At 40.3% G+C, this 22,567-nt stretch overlaps 1 long non-coding RNA gene and 1 gene segment (V, D, J or C); one reads left to right on the forward strand and one right to left on the reverse strand.

The window, feature by feature from the left end:
* Positions 1-22,567, forward strand: part of LOC309866788 — a 489,301-nt gene that overhangs the window by 406,419 nt on the left and 60,315 nt on the right. The window lies entirely within an intron of this gene.
* On the reverse strand, positions 3,639-4,648 carry LOC309866781 (T cell receptor alpha variable 12-3-like). The segment is given in 3 exons: positions 4,482-4,648; positions 4,103-4,276; positions 3,639-3,820 (listed from the first exon to the last, which is right to left on the reverse strand).

Genomic DNA, 22,567 nt, shown 5'->3' on the forward strand with positions numbered 1-22,567 from the left:
CATTGTCGCTATTCTTAAGACACTGAGGTATAGCAGGAAAGACAAACATGTGAGTGTGTGTGTATTCATATCCCAAATAGCATCCCGGAAAAGTACAAAATGAACCCAGAAATAAGGAGACATTTCTTATAACAGAGGACAGTTAGATAAAGATTTAATAAGAACATGATCATTTTGTCCTTTTCCCAGAAAAGATAGAAAGAAATGTTATCAGTAGATTAAGTAGAGATACTATTTTGGGAGTAGACTAGAGATGTTTCCCAGAAGAAAATAAAAGAGGGGGGATAGGGTGCCTGGCTGGTTTGGTTGGAGGAGCATGTGATTCTTGATCTCTGGGTTGTAACTTTGAACCCCACGGTGGGTGTGGAGCTTACTTAAAAATAAAATCTTTGAAAAAAAGAGGAGGTGAACAGAGATGTAGAAAGAAGTTGGAGGACGTGAAGTATAATTGCTTACTTATTACTACTTTCAAAATGAATTTCTGCTCTGTGAGGCTTAATTCCGGTGTGTACAAACTTTTATAACATTTTGGGGCAATTTTTAAAATCACATAAATCACATATAATAATTTAGAGTTATAATCGTGTATATAAAACATCTTAAACATATGAGCTCTTTGATACAGCTGTTTCAGAGGAAATAAAAATATTCCCTGGTTTTGGATACCCCTATTAGAATTAATGTAATCTTTGTTTGACATCGTGAGCGTTGGTCATGGAGATCTATTTTCCTATGAACTTTGATAATGTGGTTTGAAAGACTAGAAATCTTTGTTGAATATGCTATTTTACATTATATCATGAATTAGTGTGGCTTTTTACAAAATACCTAAGAGTTTTTCAGCAGATATTACTTTTGATATCCTTTTATGGGTTAGGAGCCTTAAATTTTCAATTCAAAAATCACTGGGATAACTATTTCAGAAAACAATTATGACTGGGTGGCTTTTAGATTCTCAATATTGCTTTAAGAATCATATAAATTAGGTTCACTGGCTTTCTGTTACACAAGAATGGAAACCTAGGTATTGTGATGTCTATTTTACATTAAAGTATGTCAGTGTCACACAGTTGGATATTTAGGTGCTAGCAGTTAAGCTTCAAATCTAGGTGGAGACTATATTGCACTGAATAAAAATCTACGCTGTACGCGTTGCCTTCGTTGAGAACATACGTGGCCCAACTTGTCCGCTAACATCATAACCAAGTACTTCCATTTTCCACATGGAGATCAACACCTGAGGCAGTGCTAATTACTTTAATGAATGCTAAAAGTGATTTTTTTAAAACGCTCTTGCCTTTTCCACTTCAGAACTCTGACACTTCATGACATACTCAGAGTGGGAGTGGCGTGGGGAATTGGTGGAAGTGCATCTGTCCTGGAGAAATTCATCAGAAGACCTCCATCTGGAACAAAGTCTATCTTAATGCAGCAGAGCATTACTGCTGAAGCAGTAATGTAATGTGAAAGCTTTACTCAAGAGTAAAGCGTTTCCCAGAGCCCAGCCTGTCTTGCCCTATATTTCTTCACTGAGGAAGAGATCTGGGGAAACTCTCTCTTGAGGTCCTGAGTCACAAAAAGTCCCAGCGTCTCAGGAGGTTTGTGTTCAGCTCCACCTGCAGTCTCAGACGCTGTGTCACTCACAGCACAGAAGTACTCGGCCGTGTCACTCCCATGCGCTGAGTGTTTCCTCAGGTGGAAGGAGGATTCAGTCTTCCTAAATTCAGCCTCAAAACCTTTGATGCCTTTAACCAGGGTGTTCCCTGAAAAGTACCGGAGGAGAAGCTGGAGGCCTTGGTTGGGGTACTGCACGTACCAGTAGAGATAAGGAGTTCCACTATAGGAATAGTTGCACCTCAGCTCCAGAGCAGCTTCTTCAGAGACAGTGACATGGGCATCGGGCTGGGTCACCGACTGAGCTCCGGTTCCTCCTGAAACATCAATGCCGAATCAGTGAGTCCAAGACAGACTTACCTGGTAAGAGAAGGTGTCTTTATTCCGCATCCAGTTAGAACATGGTCCTAGGGAATGTTACTCACTTGGGGCAAAAATCACATCATGTTACTCATGGTCCAAGGGAATGTTACTCACTTGGGGCAAAAATCACATCAAGCACTGAGATGAGCAGCAGGAGCATGGCTGAGCAGTGGAGACACTCTGGGCTTCCTGAGCAGGTGGGGCAGTAGCCGAGATCACTGAGCCTTCAGAGCTACAGGAAGAATGGAGAGGTGGGGCTGGACAAGTCCGTGGCTTTGATGAGTTTCAATGACTGTAAGGAGTCTTCCTCTTCTGGCCTCTTTTTGTCATGGTTTCTTCCCTGCACAACGTCAGCCAGCTGCAGGGAGGAGGGGCTTAGTGTCTGTTGAGGACCTGGAACCAGAACAAACGTCTCTTCTGTGCAGCATCACACTCTGCCAACACTGGCAGGACCAAGGATCTGAGAGAGCTAGCTGTCTTCTGTTCTCATTTCAGAGAGGTGGTCATCAGAACTTCAACAGAAAGTGTTCCTTCCTCTCTGAATCTGTGATCACGTCACCTTCTGTAGTACATGGTATTAGTCTCAAAATAAGGGAGAAATGGGAGTTTTGTAAAAATAGAAGAGTAATCTACTTCACTGAGAAATTAGTCACAGAAGAGAATATTCTGCTTTGGAGTAGGCTTGAGAGGCTTTATATTACTTTTGAAAGCCATTCATCAGGCAGAAGGACTAAAATCAATTGCCTCAGTGGAGCTGAGCTTCATATGGCCTTGTGTTGCTGGATGATACTTAAAATTAGCCTGGAACATGTGACATTATCTAATCAGTGCCGACTTACAAAGGCAGTACTTTTCTTTGTCAGGTAGAAACTGTGAAGAAGATTCCTTGGTTTCAGGGGAACACATTTGATGTGTGTTTATGCTATGAGAGAGTAACCTGGGCACCCTATGTTTAAGTGGAGAAAGGGAGAGTCCTGTTATTATTGTCAGTGGCCAGAACAGACTGATAAATTTTGCCAAATGATGGAGGCCTCACACTAAAAAAAACCAGAAACGTGAGCAGAATTATAATTGTAAGAAAAATACGACATTCAAATAGTGAATCTATATGAACTCTGTAAAGCTGGATGGAGTACAGCCAGCATACTGGAAATGAGAGGAAATTCCAGGTTGCATCTTTTTATCAGTGATTATGGGAACAAAAATGAACAGAAATCTTAACTCCCCATTTCCAGATTTTCCCACACGTTAGACTACATAAACAGTGTCCTGTCTAATGGGCCACGTCTTCAGCTTTATAGTAAATGTGACTTTTACATTCTTCCCCTGTAATTGTAACATCTACCACAAGGCCTTAATTCTATCAAGCCAGAAACATTTTTCCTGGACTTGGGCATAAGTTGTAGGGCAATTCCAGAGGAGGGTTTTTTTTTTTTTAAGATTTTATTTATTTATTTGACAGAGAGAGATCACAAGTAGGCAGAGAGCCAGGCAGAGAGAGGAGTAAGTAGACTCCCCGCTGAGCAGAGAGCCCGATGTGGGGCTCGATCTCAGGACACTGAGATCCTGACCTGAGCGGAAGGTAGAGGCTTAACCCACTGAGCCAGCCAAGCGCCCCCCCCAGAGGAAGGGTCTTTTGGTATAATCTTTGGTGTTATCAACTTCCTTCCCTAACAACATTTTCTAAGACATCATCTTCAATACCATGTGGTATTTTCATAATTGATCCATGCAGGTCTTTAATCACTATAACAAAACTCCTCAGTGTCTGGAACTTTTTTAGATACTTACTTGGCGATTTTTCTCAGGAAATCTGAAGTCATTCTGTGCTCCCATGCTCTGCCTGTGGGTATAAGGCGTTTTATGGCCATGGCTAATGCTTTTAATTCCTGTGTGCTTCTAGAGAGCAAAGAGAATTTCTCTACCCTGAAGCTTAGGCTCTATATCAGACAGTGCTGGGATCCTAGAGGGTTTGGGTACAGACAACAGGTGCCAGGGAAGTACTGTGTGCTCACTGCACAGAGGTAGGTGGCTGAGTCGCTGAGCTGGGAGTCTCTGATGAGCAGGGAGACATACTGTTTTGTTCTATCAACCTGTCCCGAAAATCTTCCTTCCGTCTTGTTACCTTTGGAGTACATGTACATCAGCAACTCAGGGCCCTTCCCGGAATACTGTCTGTACCACGTGAAGTACTGGGAAGCACTGTCGCTGTAAGTGCAGTTGAGAGAGGCAGCATCTCCCTCCCGAAGGCTCAGAGATCCAGGACTCTGCTCCACTCTATTCTGTTGACTCCTCATCCCTATGAAAAAAGACAGGGGTCAGTCAAAGGATAGTCTTTGGGTAGTGGATGCTTACTCTCCAGAATTTAAATGAATTTTCACAGGCCTCCTAGCCCACCCCTCCCTTAGTGGGGGAAATCATTCATGTTTTTACCCACAGGCCCAGAATAGATGATAACTCCAAATACTGGACTTTATATTCCCAGAGAGATGCCCCAAACTCACAGGTTAACTGAAGCCACAGGATCACCAGTAAAACTCTTGAGGACTTCATCGTTCTTTCTTCCCCAGGTTCACTGAGGATTCAGATTTTAAGCCCTAAAAAAGTGAGTCTAGGTCAGACATTTCAAATTCTTCTGCTTTCCTACCAATTAGGAAAAAAGAGACTTTTTCACCACCCCTGCTACAACACCAAGCCCCTCCTCTCGACTCTCTATCTCTCTCTCTCACAAACACACACACCTGAGGTTTCTTCACTCCCTGAGAAAACACTGCCATCTTGTGGACTCATGATAGTCATCAAAGAAATGTTCAAAATGCAGATCCTTATTATATGAACTGATAGAGTAAAAATCTGCCACTTTAGTAAAATTAAAATTTTAAGAAGCACATGGTTCAAGTCAGTGTGTGTGGGGAGAGGGAGATGTGTATGTATTTTACATAAAATGGTAACACTTGTCTGAGCAAAAGCAGTTACAGAAAACAGCCACTTTCCTGCACTGAAAAAGCAGTCAGAGGATTCTGTTTTAGAAGCCCCGTGAGGTTCGTGTGATTCAAGGAGGATTTTATATTGTGTACTCTTTTCCACATCAGGCCAGACACTTCCTATCTCATTCCCTCATCTCCAATTTTTAAAGAAATGTATTCTAAATCAAAAGGATCCTTTCAAGACAGTGAAATCTGATCAAATAAACATGTTTCCAGCTCAAAACTTGGGCAGTATTTTTTTTAGCAAGGCCAAGGGCTAGAGGAACTTGCGATTCTTCATACTGTTTTGCATCAATGACACATGTGTGTCAAAATAGTGCTTACTATAGCTGCCATTATTATTATCATTATTACTATAGAGACGGATCTGACTTCAATATGTAAACTATAAATAAAACCTAGTGTACATGTACATTTTCCTAATTCTTCTTATTTCCTTTTCTTGCATAAGGCTTCAGTATTTAGGGATTTAGGGATTCATTTCCAAAAGTTGCAGATCTGGTCTTGCACTCTATGCAGATCCATCCTATCCTAGCCAGCAAACCAGGTTTATCTGAGGGCAATGTATGCCAGAAGCTTCCCTAGGGCTACAGAGAAACAATCACAGACAATAGCTATCCTTCCTATTCCATAGCCTGTCACGTGTCACGTGTCCTCACAGAAGCTGGTGGCTACGGATGAGCAGTGGCACAGTCCTCTTCCGTTCAAGGGCCATGTAGTCATGCAATCAGTATCCAGACAAAAGAGACTGGTCAGGCCCTTCCCAAACTGTGGCAGAAACAGAATGAGGGAAAAGAGGCTAATATTGGAATCCCTTCTCTAACAGTACACTCCACTGGACAGAAACCACATAGTCACTTCTCAGTAAAGGTAAAAACCAAAGGAGATGGGACAGCCACAGAAATTAGCAACCATACATGGTCTTGGGAAATTTATGAACACCAAATACAAAGCCTTAAAAATAGAACGTGGACCTGAAGCAAAGTCTTTATATGAAGCACTCCACCCTTTTTTAAGATTTGTCACAAAAATGAATATCAATTTCCAATAGACTTAATACTGTGGTGGCTGCAAAGCCATATCCGTGCTGGCAGAATGACAGAATCCACATAGTATCAGCGCTGTCCTGCCTGCAGAAGCTTCCGTGCCTAATGCTGTCTAAAGAATATATGGAACTGCTTCGGATGATGGAAGGATGGTGCTGAGAAATCAATCAAAAAGGAAATCCACAGTCCCTCTCTCATTTGATTTAAGTAGTCTTCATTTTCGACACTAGTACATTTTTAAGATATGTCTTATGAACCTCAAAGGACTGCAGAGCAGCCTCCATTCAAAGGGGATTTATCTCAGATTGAAAATGCTAGTATAATTTTGTGTCCATTTAAATTCACCTATTTCAAATGTGCGTCAGGTCCACGTTCTGGGTACTGATGACATGGCAGTGCCATACATTGCTTGTATCTCCTCTTTTTTTTTTTGTACGATTTAAAAGTCAAGTACATAAACAATACAGTGATGTTAACGAGCACACAATGGGTAAAGACGGATGTGTTTCCGTGCATATAAAAATCTCCAGTTTTGTGGTAGTAGAAAAAGAACAACAGCCCTGGCACCTGAGAAAGGAAAACCTTAGACCTTGAGAGGCCAGGAAGGGTGAGGGATGAATGCTGTCTCTGTGTGCTAGATCCAGGACTGCCACCTGGCAAGACAACCATGTGGGCTGCTGGGGCCAAGCAACAGCTGCAGTTGGCAATTTGACCTCCTCTGCTTGGGCATCCTCTTGCACATTCTGCGAAAACAGAAAAACTGAAATGAATATGGCCTGTCCTGAACTATTCTGCTGTGTCTGACACCATCAGTGGAAGCTTCTCAACATGGAGTCCTATCCCCACATGTGCACACAAATATAAATATAAATATATGTTGGTACCAATCTGACTGGTACCAACATATATGCTTCTGACATCCAAGCAGTCTTGAGCTATGCCTCATGAAGTGTTAAAGTTTGCAAATACTCAGTAACAATGCTCATATAGCTTAACCAAAGTGATGGAATGTTGACTTTCATCGAGTTTAAAAATAAATCCCTAACTGGGTTAACTTGTGATTTCTTGGGTTATATGTTGATGTCTGGGGAGAAAAGGGCCAGAGAACACTGTTTTATCGGGAACGTGGTTGTTTCTTTGTCTTTTTTTTTTTTTTTTTGGACAATTAAACCAAAGATCTGTGTGTCAGTTTAAACTCCCTCGCATAGATCATAATGAATATTAACTTATATCCTAGCTGTCTGTATCCTGGGACTTAATCACAGATGACTGAATTTGGGATCCTAGGAGGCATGGTTGAGGTTAATGTTGCAAATTGGTGTCATCATGCTGCTTAGAGTTCTGCCAACAGTAGCTTGAATCAACTGCTGTTGAAGACAAATTGAATGGATTTAGTCTTGGTCTCTTTCAGTCAGACTAATCAGCATGGCTGATGGACTGGCATATTCATGAGAAACATTTCTAGAAATGCACAGTGTAAGAACATGGAGCGGTTATTGTTGAAAGACTATCCACCATGAATCTTTCATACTTCTACATATCTTGCTGGGTGTGCCAGTGATGTAAGGTCATGACCACTCAACCTGAACCAATTTTTAGCACTGTGCTTGCAGCAAGCAACCTTGAGCAATATGGTAATGTCTTCTCGGAGACAAAGAACAAGCTTGCTTGCTGCTTGCTAAAAAAGCAGTAAATTCCCCAAGCTCAGTGTTCCTTAGCTATGACATAATCCCACTGCATGCATAACTTCCCTGTGCATCCATTATATCACCCTGTGAAAATTAAGAGCAAAGGCAACTGAAACAAATATGCCAATGTTCTTGCTTTGCAAAAATAAAATGCTTTGTCTCTGACCTAGGAGTCCTGCATCTTCAAAGAAACAATAAGATTATTAGCTTGTAAGAAGGTTAACATCCAAGTCCTGCCAAACTCCTTCTCTCCCACATTTATAAATACTATAGTAAAGATTTGAATGCCTTTGAGAAAGATACGTTTCCCCAAACTGGTCTAGAATGGACTTTTTTTTTTTTTGAAGGATGTAATGTATAGCCCCATATGGGACTTATAATTTCTGATAAAATGCTAGAGCAATTTTCTGATTTACTTTAATGAAATAAACTCCTTCTGGGAAATTAGTGTTAACACACTCAAATGATTATTAATAATCTGAGGAACCTAATATTCAGTGCACAGACATTCAAAAATAGAATAATAATGAACCAGTCCTTTGACCATACTAATGATCTTTAATCAGACTTTTATTTATTTGTTAGAAAGAGAGAGAGATACAGAGTGCAAGCACAGGCAGACAGAGTGGCAGGCTAGAGGCAGAGGGAGAAGCAGGCTCCCCGCCGAGCAAGGAGCCCGATGTGGGACTCGATCCCAGGACGCCGGGATCATGACCCGAGCCGAAGGCAGCCGCTTTTAAAAAAATCTAGTCTCCTACGAAATGTCTCTAACAAGGCTGATTATCTGAACTTGTTTCCTGAGGAACTTTCCTCTTGCAATAATTTGAAATAAAACTTTGACATGTGCTCATGATTATTTGACTTGAGTTCACTTTTCTACTTTCCAAAGCCTTTTGGATATGTCTTTTTTTCTTTTTCTTTTTAGGTGTTTCATTATGGCATGACTAGCCTTTGAGCTGGCTCAGCTCATTCAGATTATACAGTGAGTTACAGTGAGTTCAGCTGAGTGGAGACAGGCTGAGACTCCGAGTGGATATAATTATTTGGCAGACCCCACTGAGCAGAGTAAGGCCAGGATCTGAATGGGGAGGATAAGGGCCACAGAGAACTAAATTGTACCACATATTTAAGCAAAGAGAATATAGAGAATGTTGGGTTGGGGATGAGAAGAATGAAAAAGGGGGACAGAAAGGAGAGCCAAAACATTCATTCGTTCCTCCATTTCTTTATGCATTCATTCAGTAGAATGATGGAGCAGTAAGCTCCCTGAGTTTTCTTCTGCCTCATATAATTGACAACTGTGGGTTCAGTCACTATTCTGTGCATTAAGAACAAACCCATGAACTAAATAAATAATACCTCTGGCCTCACAGAGCTTGTATTCTAATCAGAGATATGGGCAATGACCACATCGATACATAAGTCAACCATATAATGCACGCGGAGGTTACTACCACCAGGGAAGTAGCTGGGGCGTTGGGACGGGGAGTTAGGAGGAGGTCTGTGGGGGGGTCGCATTAGTCAGAGAGACCAGCAGAAGTCAGAAGGCTTTTTCTACAGTCGTGCATCTGAGCTGAGAGATGAAAACGAGTCAGGTTGCTGAGGTGTAGGGGAAGAGCCTCTCACATGGATGAAAGAGTGAGACCAAATGTGGGAAAGGGTATGGCAAATTCAGAAAACTGAGAGGAGCTCGGTGTCGCTGTGGCACAGAGAGGCCGGGAAGGAGAGCTAAGAGCTGAGACTGAGGGGTCAGGAGAGATTCAAATGATGCCTAACCTTGTATATCACAACCCGGAGTTTGTATTTTACTGTAGGAGTTAATAGAAAACCACTGAAGCATTTTAGGCACGGAGAGACAACTTTTGACTTATGCTTTAAACAATCCCTCTGGCTACCCATCAGGCTGCTGCTTCTCAAACTTTTAAGTGATAGAATTACCCGGGGCTCTTGGTAAAATGCAGACTTAAATTCAATCAATCTAAGGTGGAGCCCGAGATTTTGCACAAGTTGCAATACTGCTGATCCACATTTTGAGTAGCAGATATGTAGGAAATAGACTTTCTTTTAGAGAAAAAAGACCTGTTAGAAGGTAGCTTGGACCAGAAGAGTGGTTTTCAAATCCTGTTTAATGTTTTATGAAAGGATATTTATTCTAACTGTGTAGTGTACCCTGGTGTTTTCCAATCTTATTTTTTAATGACAAAATGCATAAACCTGCAGGTTAAAAGAAGAGAAAATTAAAACACGGAAAATGTTCACTTAGTAAAATGGAAACCACCTTAAAATAATAATATCCTTATCTGGTAAAGTGTTAGAAAATCAGCAGCTTCATATACTCCTATTGAAGTCATAGCTCAGTTACAAAATTCTTCAGAGAAATCAGACATTCAGTGTCATGTCTTTTCCCTTATCCAAGCAATTTCAATTCCATTAAAGCTACAGCTTTAATGATGTTCATAAAAGCATTGTCTGTCGTACTGGATGGTTGGAAATAATATCAAAAAGTGGTTAATTTAGGGTGAAATAAGTGATGGGAATTAAAGAGTGCACTTGTGATGAGCACGGGTGATGTATGAAACTGTTGAATCGCTATATTGTATACCTGAAACTAATATAACACTGCATGTTAACTAAAACTAGAATTATAATTAAATTAAATTAAAATTTTAGGGCGCCTGGGTGGCTCAGTGGGTTAAAGCCTCTGCCTTCGGCTCAGGTCATGATCCCAGGGTCCTCGGATCCAGTCCCGCTTTGGGCTCTCTGCTCAGCGGGGAACCTGCTTCCTCCTCTCTCACTGCCGGCCTCTCTGACTACTTGTGATCTCTGTCAAATAAATAAATAAAATCTTAAAAAAAAAAACAATAAATTAAATTAAATTTTTAAAAGAGGAAACAAAGTGATTATCTTAAAAAATACATCTATATAATGGAAACCCAGCCCTTAATAGATGTTTCCTGTGTTTCCTGGGGCTGTCAGCCTGGCTCAGTCGGTGGAGCATGTGACTCTTGATCTCAGGAGCATAAGTTCAAGCCCCACATTGAGCATAGAGATTACTTATTAAAATATATATATATGTCGGGGCACCTGGGTGGCTCAGTGGGTTAAAGCCTCTGCCTTCGGCTCAGGTCATGATCCTGGAGTCCTGGGATAGAGCCCCGCATCGGGCTGTCTGCTCAGTGGGAAGCCTGCTTCCTTCCCTCTCTCTGCCTCCTCTCTGCCTACTTGTGATCTCTGTCTGTGACATAAATAAATAAAATCTTAAAAAAAAAAAAATATATATATATATAGTATCTCACATGCATATATGTTTCCTGGCAGGGAAATACCTCCCTTATTATGATATTGAGAGAAAGAAGTGTGCTAATAAATACCAGGTACATTGTAAGTACCTTTCATAGAAAAATATAGCTGTATGTGTGGACTCACAAAAAATTGAAAAATAGTAATAGTTACCATTTTTATATTATGAAATTATGGGACTGTTCTGTTTTGGAAGGGGGGTTTATATCTCCTAACTAATCTATGGTCAACATGGAAATTAAATAATAAAATTTTAAATTTAATTTAAATTTAAGACACATAACTCATTCCTTCAAATTCTAGATCCTACTTTGCATCTTTAGTGGAAGAAGCAATTGATAAGGGGTCAAACTGTCTCAGTTCTACCTTTACCTTCCATTTTGCTGTAAGTCATGCTTTGAGTATGTCATGCAATGCCGATAGATCCTAATTCTTCCGTCTGTTAAATAAAGGGTATGGCTGAATCAGTATTTCCTAAAGTGTGATTGATACTAGAAATTTGTTAGGTAGTATATTTTTATTTGTTATATATAAATCATGTTGTTTTAATCTGTAATAAAAAAATATGAGCACATCAAATACACGGTTTCACAGATGGCGTCAGTTAAAACAAGCTACATTATTTTTATGTAGTTATTTTAAAAGTCTATTTAATATAAAAGTCAATTTAGTATTAAATTATTAAATAATGATATAAACTGTACATGGATATAGAAGATGTCATGAAGATTATAAACAAATGAGTAAAATGCTGCTGGTGAGGGTGCCACTTGGCAAAAATTGCTTCAAGGAATGACAGCCTGAACCACAAAAGAGTCTGCCCTCTTCCAGTAACAGCAGTGGAAGGCACTCTGTGGGTACCCAGGTCCAGCATCAATATAATCTGCAGTGAGCAATGAAATTTCAGTAGCAACTAAAGGAAATTGAAGTCAATATAAATTCGGATTCATCACATAAGGGAGTTGGTATATTATCCTTCACCTCTGTTTGGAGTCAAAAATGATACGGAAAATTCCCTCTATAAATAAAGGCAACAGGTTCGCTCACACCCACTTGTGTCAAGAGGCCCAGCTCTTGGATTGTGCTCAGAGAGCACTGGACCATAAAAACAGAAGTAGATGGTCTAATTTCCAGGATGACAGGCTGGAATATGCAAAACTCTATACAATTTCTCCTTTCCAGGAAGTTCTTTAAAATTTTTGCCTGCCTGTTCTTTTTTTTTTTTTTTTTTTTTTTTTTCAGCTCGATTGAATTAAAGTTAAAGATGCACACCCTTTCCCAGAATCCTGCTTGAACCAATGGAAGTTGTATAATTAAGAATGGTGTGTGCTCTCTCCTAGATACTCAGGAATGAAGGGTTCTATTCAAATGTATATGAGCTGCTCAACTGTGGTTAAATAGAACCACAGAAAAGATTTATTAATGGCTGATTATTTTTGCAAGAATAGAGTGTCTTTTCACAATCCCTCCAGCTGAACCTGGTACTTCTAGCCACCCTTCCCTAGCTTGCAGATTTATGGCAAAAACGACTAGGATCTGATCTTTTGGTTCATATCTCCAAAGCCCCAAAACTCACAGCACAGCTGCCAAAGAAAGTAGCAAATGAAACTCCCCAGGACTTCTCCATTTTCCTATGTTCAGACTTTAGAGGACTCAGCTTGGAGTCTGAGAGCTCTCAGACATACAAGCCTCATTTATCCTTCAGTTGTCACAGGAAGCAGAGAGAGTCCCAGAATTAGATCCATTTGCCTGGGCACATATTCACTCAGCTACTCCTGACCTCTGAAGAGATCATAAGGGAAGAGCACCATGTCAAGACCAAGTGCAGATTAGTTGGAGAGCTACACCTATTGTTTGTCCCCTAGACTGTTTTCTTTCCTTTTGTCTTTTATAAAATTCTTCAGCATGTATCATGTACAAGTTATAAATTGAATAATAAAAAAGGCATCCCTCCACCAAGGAAAACCTAGAGAGGGTCTTTTCTCTTTTCTCAGTGCAGAAATCTACTAAATGAGCCCCTGCATAGGAACCTACCTAGTGACACTGTAGCTCAGTACAGTGATCTTGTATCTAACCCCTGCTCATAAAGTCCTGTGGATCCGTCTTACAATTTACATTAAATACACTAGCAGTAGGGTGCCTGGGTGGCTCAGTCAGCTGTGCATCCAACTCTTGATCTCAGCTCAGGTCCTGGTCTCTGGGTTGTAAGTTCAAGCCCCATTTTGGATTCCACACTGGACATGGAGCCTACTTAAAAAAAAAATACACTAGAAGCAAGAAATTGTGATTTTGTTGGGCATAACACCTATGAAACAAAAACAAAAACAAACCCAAGAAAGCCATTACAGTCTGTTGAGATAATTGGATGGGATATGTCAAATAGAGGAAGACTCCCAGCCATCACCATAGGAAAATAACATAATCAATAGTAGAATGATGGAAACCTAAGCCTTAGTTTATATTTGATATTTTTTGTTATTTTTTTCTTAAATTATCTTCACTGTCTCATTCCATCTATGTCCACAAATAAACATTAGTTGAAAAATCATTTTCTGCTAATGCCATTATTTTAATTTAATTAATTGAATTGAATCCTTACAACTTTGTGATGAGGTTATATGTTGTTATAGATAATGAAATATAGGTGCTCTAAGTTTAGTAATTTTGTCATCACATCATTTAGTAAGTGCAAATTTCAAAGTCTATGTCTTTCATCAGCACATGAAACATGCCAGTTACAGAAAGCAAGCAAAGAAAATGCATATGTTGGAAAATAAATTTAATAGTATATTCCTTTAAAAGAAAGTAAACATCATAGACCAATCTAGATTCACACCTCATTAGGGAAGGTCTTTTGGTATCTTCATTTGTCTGTTTTGTTCAGTACTCTACATTATATCTACAAAAACATCTGTCACTTATTGTGTGTTCAATAAATAATTGTATAACAAATAAAATCAATGTGTGTCTGTTAGATCAATTATGACTAAAATGAAAATGAAACTTTCTATTTTACCTTCACTTAGCCTTTTTTCCCTTGCTTTTGTTAGGGTCTGTGATCAAAGGAACGAGACCAACACAAAGCGAAAGTCAAACAAAGCTTTATTTCATGCCAAGCATAGAAAATCAAACCAACCGGTCGGGGTGTCTCTTACAAAGAGGAGATGACGACAAGGAAACCGACCTCAATGACGCTGCTCTCAACTCCCCTACCCGACAACAACGCTCCTGACACTACCATGCTACCCGATAATGACTCTACCACGACGCTACCCCATGACAACCCTTCCCAGGGACGCTGCTCCCAGCGATGCAGCTTCCCATGACCCGGATACTCCCCACGACTACCCCCAATGACTACTACTACTACTCCCCTGCCTCACAGACTAACATTTATAGAGGTGATTGAGTCCGGCCCACACACAGGTGGCCAATGAGATTACAACACACAGAGAAAACTGCACAGTCATGTTCAGGTGAATTCCAATTCACCATAGCAAATACATGTGCGCCCCACTGACTGGATGTCTCCATCCGGCCTGGCCCACCCCAGTATAGGGGTTTGCAAATGAGTTCCTCTGGGAGGGGTGGAGTCAATCTAAGTTTATAACCAAATGGCTCCCTCTGGCTAACCAGGCCCCTACAGCTTCATGTCAGTCTCAGTTTCTGACCTATATTCTTTTCCTTCTCTCTAAAGAACTTTAAATGTCTGTTGCAAAGCAGGTCTAGCAGAAAAAAATCCCCTCAATTTTTGTTAGTCTGAGAAAGCCTTTATTTCTCATTCACTTTTGAAAGAAGATTTCACAGGGTACGGAATTCTAGGTTGGTGGGTTTTTTTCCTTCTCTCAGACTTTAAACATTTCACTTCCCTCTCTTCTTGCTTGTGTAGTTTCTAAAAGAAGTCAGATGTAATGCCTATATTTGTTCCTCTATAGGCAGGGTTTTTTTTTTTTTTTTTGCCTTGGATTTTTTAGGGATTTGTTGTTGTGGGTGTTACCTTTGATTTTCTATGTATGATAGAAATCACTATCTATGTAGATAGTGATATGCCTAAGTGTCGTTTATTTATTTATTTGTTTTTGGGTTTTTTTTGGCATTTATCCTGCTTGCTGTTCTCTGAGTTCCCCAAATCTGTGTCTAACATTAAATGAGGGAAATAAGTAGCCATTACTGTTTCAATTATTTCTTCTTTTCCTCTCACTGTTCTTGTTTCTTCTTCTGATATTTCCTTTAGGCATATGTTACAACTTTTGTAGCTGTGACATGTCTTTAGGATACTCTGTTTTTTTTTTTTTTCCCAATCTTTGTTTTCTTTGCTTTTCAATTTTAGATGTTTCTGTTGAGATACCATTACCATCATGTTCAGAGATTTTTTTCTTCAGGTGCTTCTATTCTAAGTGCTTTTGATCTCTCACATTTCTTTTTGATTCTTTCTTGTGATTCTATCTCTGCTGAAATGGCTCATTTGTTTTTGCATGCTGTCTGCTTTATCCATTAGAGGGCTTAGCATATTAATTGTAGTTGTCTTAAACTCCTGGTCTTATAATTCCAACATCTCTGCCACGTCTTATTGTTATGTTTCTCCAAAGTGTGCTTTTTGTTTTTTGGTCTGCCATGTCATTTTCCTTAATAGCCAGACAAGATGTACTGGGCAAAAGGATTTGTTGAAATAAACCTTTGGGAAGGTGGTGGTGAGAGATGGGAAGAGGGGAAGCATTCATGGTCCTGCTAAAGGGAAGTGGAAGACTAAGCCTGTACTTCTGGATTTTGAACTTCTCAAGTTTTCTTTTTCTATTTCTTTCTCCCTCATTAGGAGGGACAAGATGGCTAAACTGGCCAGAGTTGGGTATTTCCTTTCCCCTAGGTTAGTTAGGCTCTGATAGGACCCTAGCAGGTTAAGTGCCTGTTAACTATTCCTCTGAGGGCAAGCCTTGTGAAGGAAGAATAGATTGCTCTAGTGCATTTACAAGTAGTTCTTCCCCCACCCCTCTCTGCAGAGCATTAGGGGATTTTTCTCCAGAATATACTGTGGGTACCTGATTGAGCTGCTGGATGTAATCTCACAATATTGTAGGGTTCCCCTATGACTGTGTGCCCTGGAGTTTTTAATTCTCAGACTTGTCCACACTAAGCCTCCAGCTATTCATCAATTACAGTTTGGGATTTCTTGTCCAGCACTGGTTCCCCATGCAGTTTATGCTCATGAGTCTTTGCTCTAATAAGCTGCAACTATGTTTCCACTGTCTGTCTCTCCAAAAGGGACAGCAATTTGTCCTGTGTTCTCCTCCTCTACATATCCAAGGACAGTTGTCAATTTTTCAGCCTGTTCAACTCTTTACTTGCTAGGACAAGTGGTAACTTTAAAGTTCCTTACGTGCAGGGTTGTCTGGGTGGTGCAGTCGGTTCAATATCTGACTCTTGGTTTCAGACAGGTGTTGAAATCAGGGTTCTGAGGTCCAACCCTACATCTGGCTCTGCATTCACTGTGGAGTCTGCTTGAGATTCCTTCTCCCTCTCCCTCTGCCCTTCCTGCTTGTCTGTCTCTCATAAACTAATCAACCAATCAAGCAATCTTAAAAATAAAAAATTAAGCTCCTTACACACAGAACAAGAAACTGGAAGTCCCAAGTTTTTGTTTTTTATGACCTTTATTTTGACATAGCAGAACCTGTGAAGTATAGAAAATTAGATATATAAACAAGAAAAGATATAAAAATAAAATTATTCTTAGCACTCAGAGATTACCTTTTTAAATATCTTATTATATATTCTTCTCTTTCTTTTTCTCAGTTAATATCTACGTTTCAAATAAAACAAATATTTATCTCATCTAACTCTCAAACCATATATAAATTTCTCAAAGTCTCTCAAAAAAGAACATCGTAGCTAATTTGTGCAATCTAAGACTTTAGCGTGAAGACATTCTGTCCCTTATGTTTATTTTCTAAAATACTATTAGTTGAAGAGCCTGGGACGGCTGCCCCGCTGTCTCAGAGTGACTGTGCCTGCCAGTATTATGTTGGCATAATAGTATGAGCAGAGACATTCTCGGAAGGAGCAGCTGTAAAAGGCAATAAATGAGTTGGGGGTGCATCTGGAAAGGTGGCTTGATATGGAGCATGGATAAATTGGTAAAGCATATCTCTCCCCACAGAATACTTCCTCAGAACTTGAATAGCCATTAAGTGAGGGCTAAAATCTTTCATGGGGAAGGAAGCTTATCAGATATTGTCCTCAGCCCCATCAACTTGTTGCTTTTCCACTTGGTTGACATTCTACTAATTGCCAGACACCAGACAGAGCTGATCTGTCCCTTTAAAGCAAAATTATTATTTACTTCAACAGCAGTAAAGCAATATGACAGTCTTACCTTTGGGAATAGCTAGATGTGGCAGTTAAATTTATGTGTTGAATGAAGATAACTTTATGCTTTGTAGACATCCCAGTTTAAGTTCAAAATAATATGCAAGAAAGAAGTATCAGCTCATTTGTGAAAGTATAAATGACATAAAAAAAAAAAAAAACAACAATGCTCCACTCACCTCCTAAACTTCCTTAACAACCTGCAGGTGCAGATTTGGGTACTGGCTGCAAGTGCCCAGGGAACACAGTGCGCTCACTGCACAGATGTAGAGGGCTGAATCGCTGAGCTGGATGGCTCTGATGTGCAGGGAGCTGTGCTTGGAGGTTGTATCCAGAGTCACTGTGTACCTTCCATTGGACTTTCTGCCGTCATCATTATCCATGACTATCAGAGAAGCAGGACCTCTCCCAGTGCCCTGCTTGTACCACCTTAAGCTGCCAAAGGGGGTCACTGAATAGATGCATTGAATTGTGCAGTTCTCCCCCTCCAAGATGACCAGGGATTGAGGGTTCTGTTCCACTTGGTCTTTGCCACTCACCCCTATCCAGAAAGCAAAGTGAGATTTAAGACATAGAATAACCATTTGAATGCTTCTTAATCTGCCACTCTTCCTTCTCTCCACTGAATCCCAGGTAAACTATATAATGACCCCATTTTATTCCCTTATCCTATCCCAATGCAATGCACTTTTGCTGAAAATCCTAAGAGAATGTTCCCTAAACATCCTGCATCAACCTGGCTAAAACTCGGCATTAACTTACAACAAAAATGGAGCCACAAAACCACCAACAGGGTTCTCAGATGCTTCTCCATCCTTCTTCTGCACAGGGCTGCCCCCAAAAGCTGACTCATCTATTCAACATTTTTTAAACAGTAAACAAAGGGTTTCACAGGGGTTATGATCAGCCAATCAGAGACAACACGCCCCTCCTACACACAGTCTTTCTATAGGCAAGGTGGTTGAAAACACTGCCATCTTGCTGCTGTAGCTACAGTTCCTCAAAAGCTCTGATTAATCTTCTTCTTCTTCTTTAAAAAAAAAAAAGATTATTTATTTATTCACTTGACAGACAGATATCACAAGTAGGCAGAGAAGCAGGCAGAGAGAGGGTGGGGGAAGCAAGTTCCCTACTGAGCAGAGACCACCCCCCCCCCCCAATTTGGGGCTCAATCCCAGGACCCTGAGATCATGACCTGAGTGGAAGGCAGAGGTTTTAACCCACTGAGCCACCTAGGTGACCCGCTCTGATTAACCTTCTTGCCAGGTTTTCTCCTTGCCATTTGCAATATAGTGTAGGATATAAGCCCTGATGTGTCTGTATAAGCATATACTTAAAATATATGTTTGAACACTTCAGTCTGAATTCTGGCTATAGCGGATATTGGATTGAAGAGTTAAGCCTCAGCTTTCTTATCTAAGAATAAGTGTAGTAACAGTTCTTTGACAATTTTGGAAAGATTTAGAAGGCACGATGCAGACCATCTCTCCCTACACAGAACCACTACACTGATTTAACAATGATATTGGTACCTTGGAGACAAATTCAGAATCCAGCTAAGAATTAAAAGCACCTCAGAGGAGCACAAACTGAGAATAGCTACATTGATCCAGGTAAGAAGACCAGTTTCACTGAACCCAGGTCTGTCCTTCCACCCCATCAAGTTAGCTCAGTACCAAGACAATTGCCTGGGCCCGTGATTTCTTCCACGGAGAAGTAGGTGTTTGGAGAGTGGGGAGTAAGAATCAAGCACACACCTGGCTTCCCAGCCTCTTGGGGCCCCCTCTGTGGGGCTGGGTTCTATTTTGCCTTATACCAGTGGAGAACCACAGGTAGAGCCCAATCTGTTAGGACAGCTGGGAACAAAAGTAAAAGAAAGGCATCATTCTACCACTGGTATGGTTTGCAAGATTGGGAATAGGTGCAGAACCAAGATTTTACCCCCACAAGGAAGGGATGGAAGGGCAGGAGGCCTGATGCTTGGTAATTCCAACCACCCTCCATGAGCCAGTTTCTATCTCACCTCATACAGAGCACTGAAAGACAGTCAGAGCTTAAGCCTCTCAGTTAGCTATTTTTTATTTATTTTTTTTAAGATATGACCCCCAAAGGCACAGAAAACAAAAACAAGAATAAATGAGTGGGATTGCTGTTAGGTCCGTGGTCAAAGGAGCGAGACTGATACAAAGTGAAGGTCAAGCAAAGCTTTATTTCGTGCCAAGCATCAAATATCAAACCGACCATTTGGGGCCACCTCTTACAGAGAAAGTGAGCGACTCCTAGCCTCACAGACTAACTTTTATAGAGCAAAAGCCATGTGGTTGAGCCTGGCCACCCACAGGTGGCCAATGAGATTGCAACACACAGAGAAAGCTGCACAGTCATGCTAGGTGACACACAGGTGGCCAGTTGAATTACAATTCACCCCATAGTAGCTATTTGAACGAGCCTATCACCTTGGTCAGAATTGGCGCCCAAAAGGCGCCCAAAAGTCAGGGCCCACTCTCCTTGGTAGCTAGGGAGACAGTATGCCCGCCCCACTGATTGGATGTCTCTATCTGGCTTGACTCATCCCTCCATTCGGGCTCTGTTATCTCCACTTGACCTGACACGCCCTTGTATTTGGGCTCTGTTATCAAGGACTGGTGGGCCACATGTTACTGGTTTCCTGGACTTGCTTTTAAGTAAGTTCCCCTGTGGGGGGGCGGGGGAGGGGGCAGGGTCAGTTTAAGTTTTACTGCATAAACAACAAAATCACTGTTTAACCGAGATAAAATCATTCTGGCTAAATAGACCCTTACATTGCATTGAATTAAACGCTTCTGCATGACAAAGGAAATAGCCAAACTGAGTGAAAAGATAACATATGGGATTATAGAAAATATTTGTGAACCACACATCTGATAAGAAACTAACATCCAAACTATATAAAGAACGCAAGCAACTCAACAAGAAGAAAACAAGTTATTTAAAAATGGGCAAAGAACCTACATAGAAATTTCTCCAAAGAAGACATACAAATGGCCAGCAGGTGTATAGAAAGGGGCTCAACATCACTAATCATCAGGGAAATGCAAATAATACCCACCATGAGATACCACTTCACACCTGTTAGAATAGCTATTGCCAAAAAGGCAAGAGATAACAAATGTTGGTGAGGATGTAGAAAACAGGGAGCCAGGTGTCTGGGTGACTGGGAGTCAAGTGTCTGCCTTCAGCTCAGGTCGTGATCCCAGGGTCTTGGGATTGAGTCCCAAGTGGGACTCAGCGGGGCATCTGCTTCTCCCTTGCCCTCTGTCTGTAGCTCTCCCTGCTTGTATTCTCTCTCTCCCTTTGTCAAATATATAAATAAAATCTTTTTTAAAAAGAAAGAAAGAAAACAGGGAGCCCTTGAGCACTGTTGGTGGTACAGTCACTATGGAAAACAGTATGGAAGTCCCACAAAAAGTTAAAAGCAGAACAACCATACAATCCAGCTATCCCATTTCTGGGTATAAATCCAAAAGAAATGAAATCAGTAACTCAAAAAGATATCTGTGCTCCCATGTTCACTGCAGCATTATTCACAACAGCCAAGGTATGGAGAACAATCTACATGTCCACCAACAGATGAAATCCTGCCAGTTGTGACAACAAGGATGTACCTGAGGACACACAGTAAATGAAATAAACCAAATACAGAAAGAAAAATATTGCATGAATCAAGTTGTATGAGGAATCTTAAAAAGTTAAACTCACAGCAATAGAGAGTAGAATGGTGGTGTTAAGGTGGTTTGGGTGTGGGGAAAAATGGGGAGATGTATGTCAAAGGATGAAATAAAGGTTCAGTCATGCCAGGTGAGAAATTTCTGAAGACCTAATATCTAAGATATTAGGATATTAGTTAGGGTATAGTTAATAGCACTGCATACTTGGAATTCGCTAAGAAAATAGACAGACCGTACGTGTTCTTATCACACACACACACACACACACGTAACTATGTGAGATAGTGGATATGTTAATTAGCTTTGTTGTGGTAATCCTTTCATAATGTATACATACATCAAAAGATTATGTGGGACACCCTAAATATAGACAATTTTTATTGTCTATATTTGGACAATTTAGAAAATTTTATTGTCTATATTTAGACAATTTAGACAATATATATGCCTATATATAGGCAACTTTACATCAGAAAAGCTGGAAAAATTTTTAAACAAAACAGAAAATGCATATAAAGTGCCTACAGCCGGGAATAGTTTATTCCCTTAACTAAAATATAAACTCCTTAGGATATCTGTTCTATTCTCTACTATACCGTCAGTTTGTAACAATGGGAACATAACAAGGTTTCCTTGAATGAATTAATGATAATTTTTTGCTCTAGTACTGATGGTGGTATTTTTTATTACTCATTTGTAATTCAACAATTTTTTTGTAGACCTACTGTTAGTCAGGTATGCTTGTACATGTTGAGAATAAGCAAAGACTCTGCTCTCATGGAATTACAATCTAGTAAGAGGAAAGGCAGAATATTTGAGCATAGATACTGGTAAATTGTAAGTTTAGAAGCTTGTGAAAATTCTCTTCTTATTGCTTCTATTTTTTTCAATGAATAGTTGAGGGTGTATATATATGAGGTTTCATTGCAAGTTTGAGATATAGTACACACAGTGGCTGAATGCAAAAGATGGAAAGAAATAGACCATGCAAACCCTTATTAAAAAAAAAAAGCTTGGCATACTGAATGCATAGAAAACAAACTAGGCTTTAGATATAGAATTATTGGAGGTAAAGAAGGTGTGATGGTTAATTTCATGTGTCTACTTGACTAGGTCATGCAGATATTTTCCAACATCAGTTTAGAAGTCACTATGAATGTTTTTTCATTTTTGTTTTGTTTTGTTCTCTTTCAAGAGCTGTAGGCAGAAGGAGAGGGAGAAAGAGAATCCCAAGCAGGCTCCACACCACATGGTGCTCCATCCCACGACCTCGAGATCATGACCGGAGCTGAAAGCAAGAGTCATATGTTTAACCAACTGAGACAGTATGTTTTACCAGCTGAGACACCAAGGCACCCGTGAAGATATTTTCTAGATGAGATTAATATTTAAGTCAATAGACTGAGTAAGGCAGATTACTCTCTATAACATGAGTGGGTCTCATCCTACCAGTTGAAGATCTTATGAAAAAAATGAGAGGTCCTGGAGGTAGAAGGAAT

The sequence above is a fragment of the Mustela nivalis genome (genome assembly GCF_964662115.1).
Source record: "Mustela nivalis genome assembly, chromosome: 6".
In the NCBI taxonomy this organism is placed as follows: Eukaryota; Metazoa; Chordata; class Mammalia; order Carnivora; family Mustelidae; genus Mustela; species Mustela nivalis.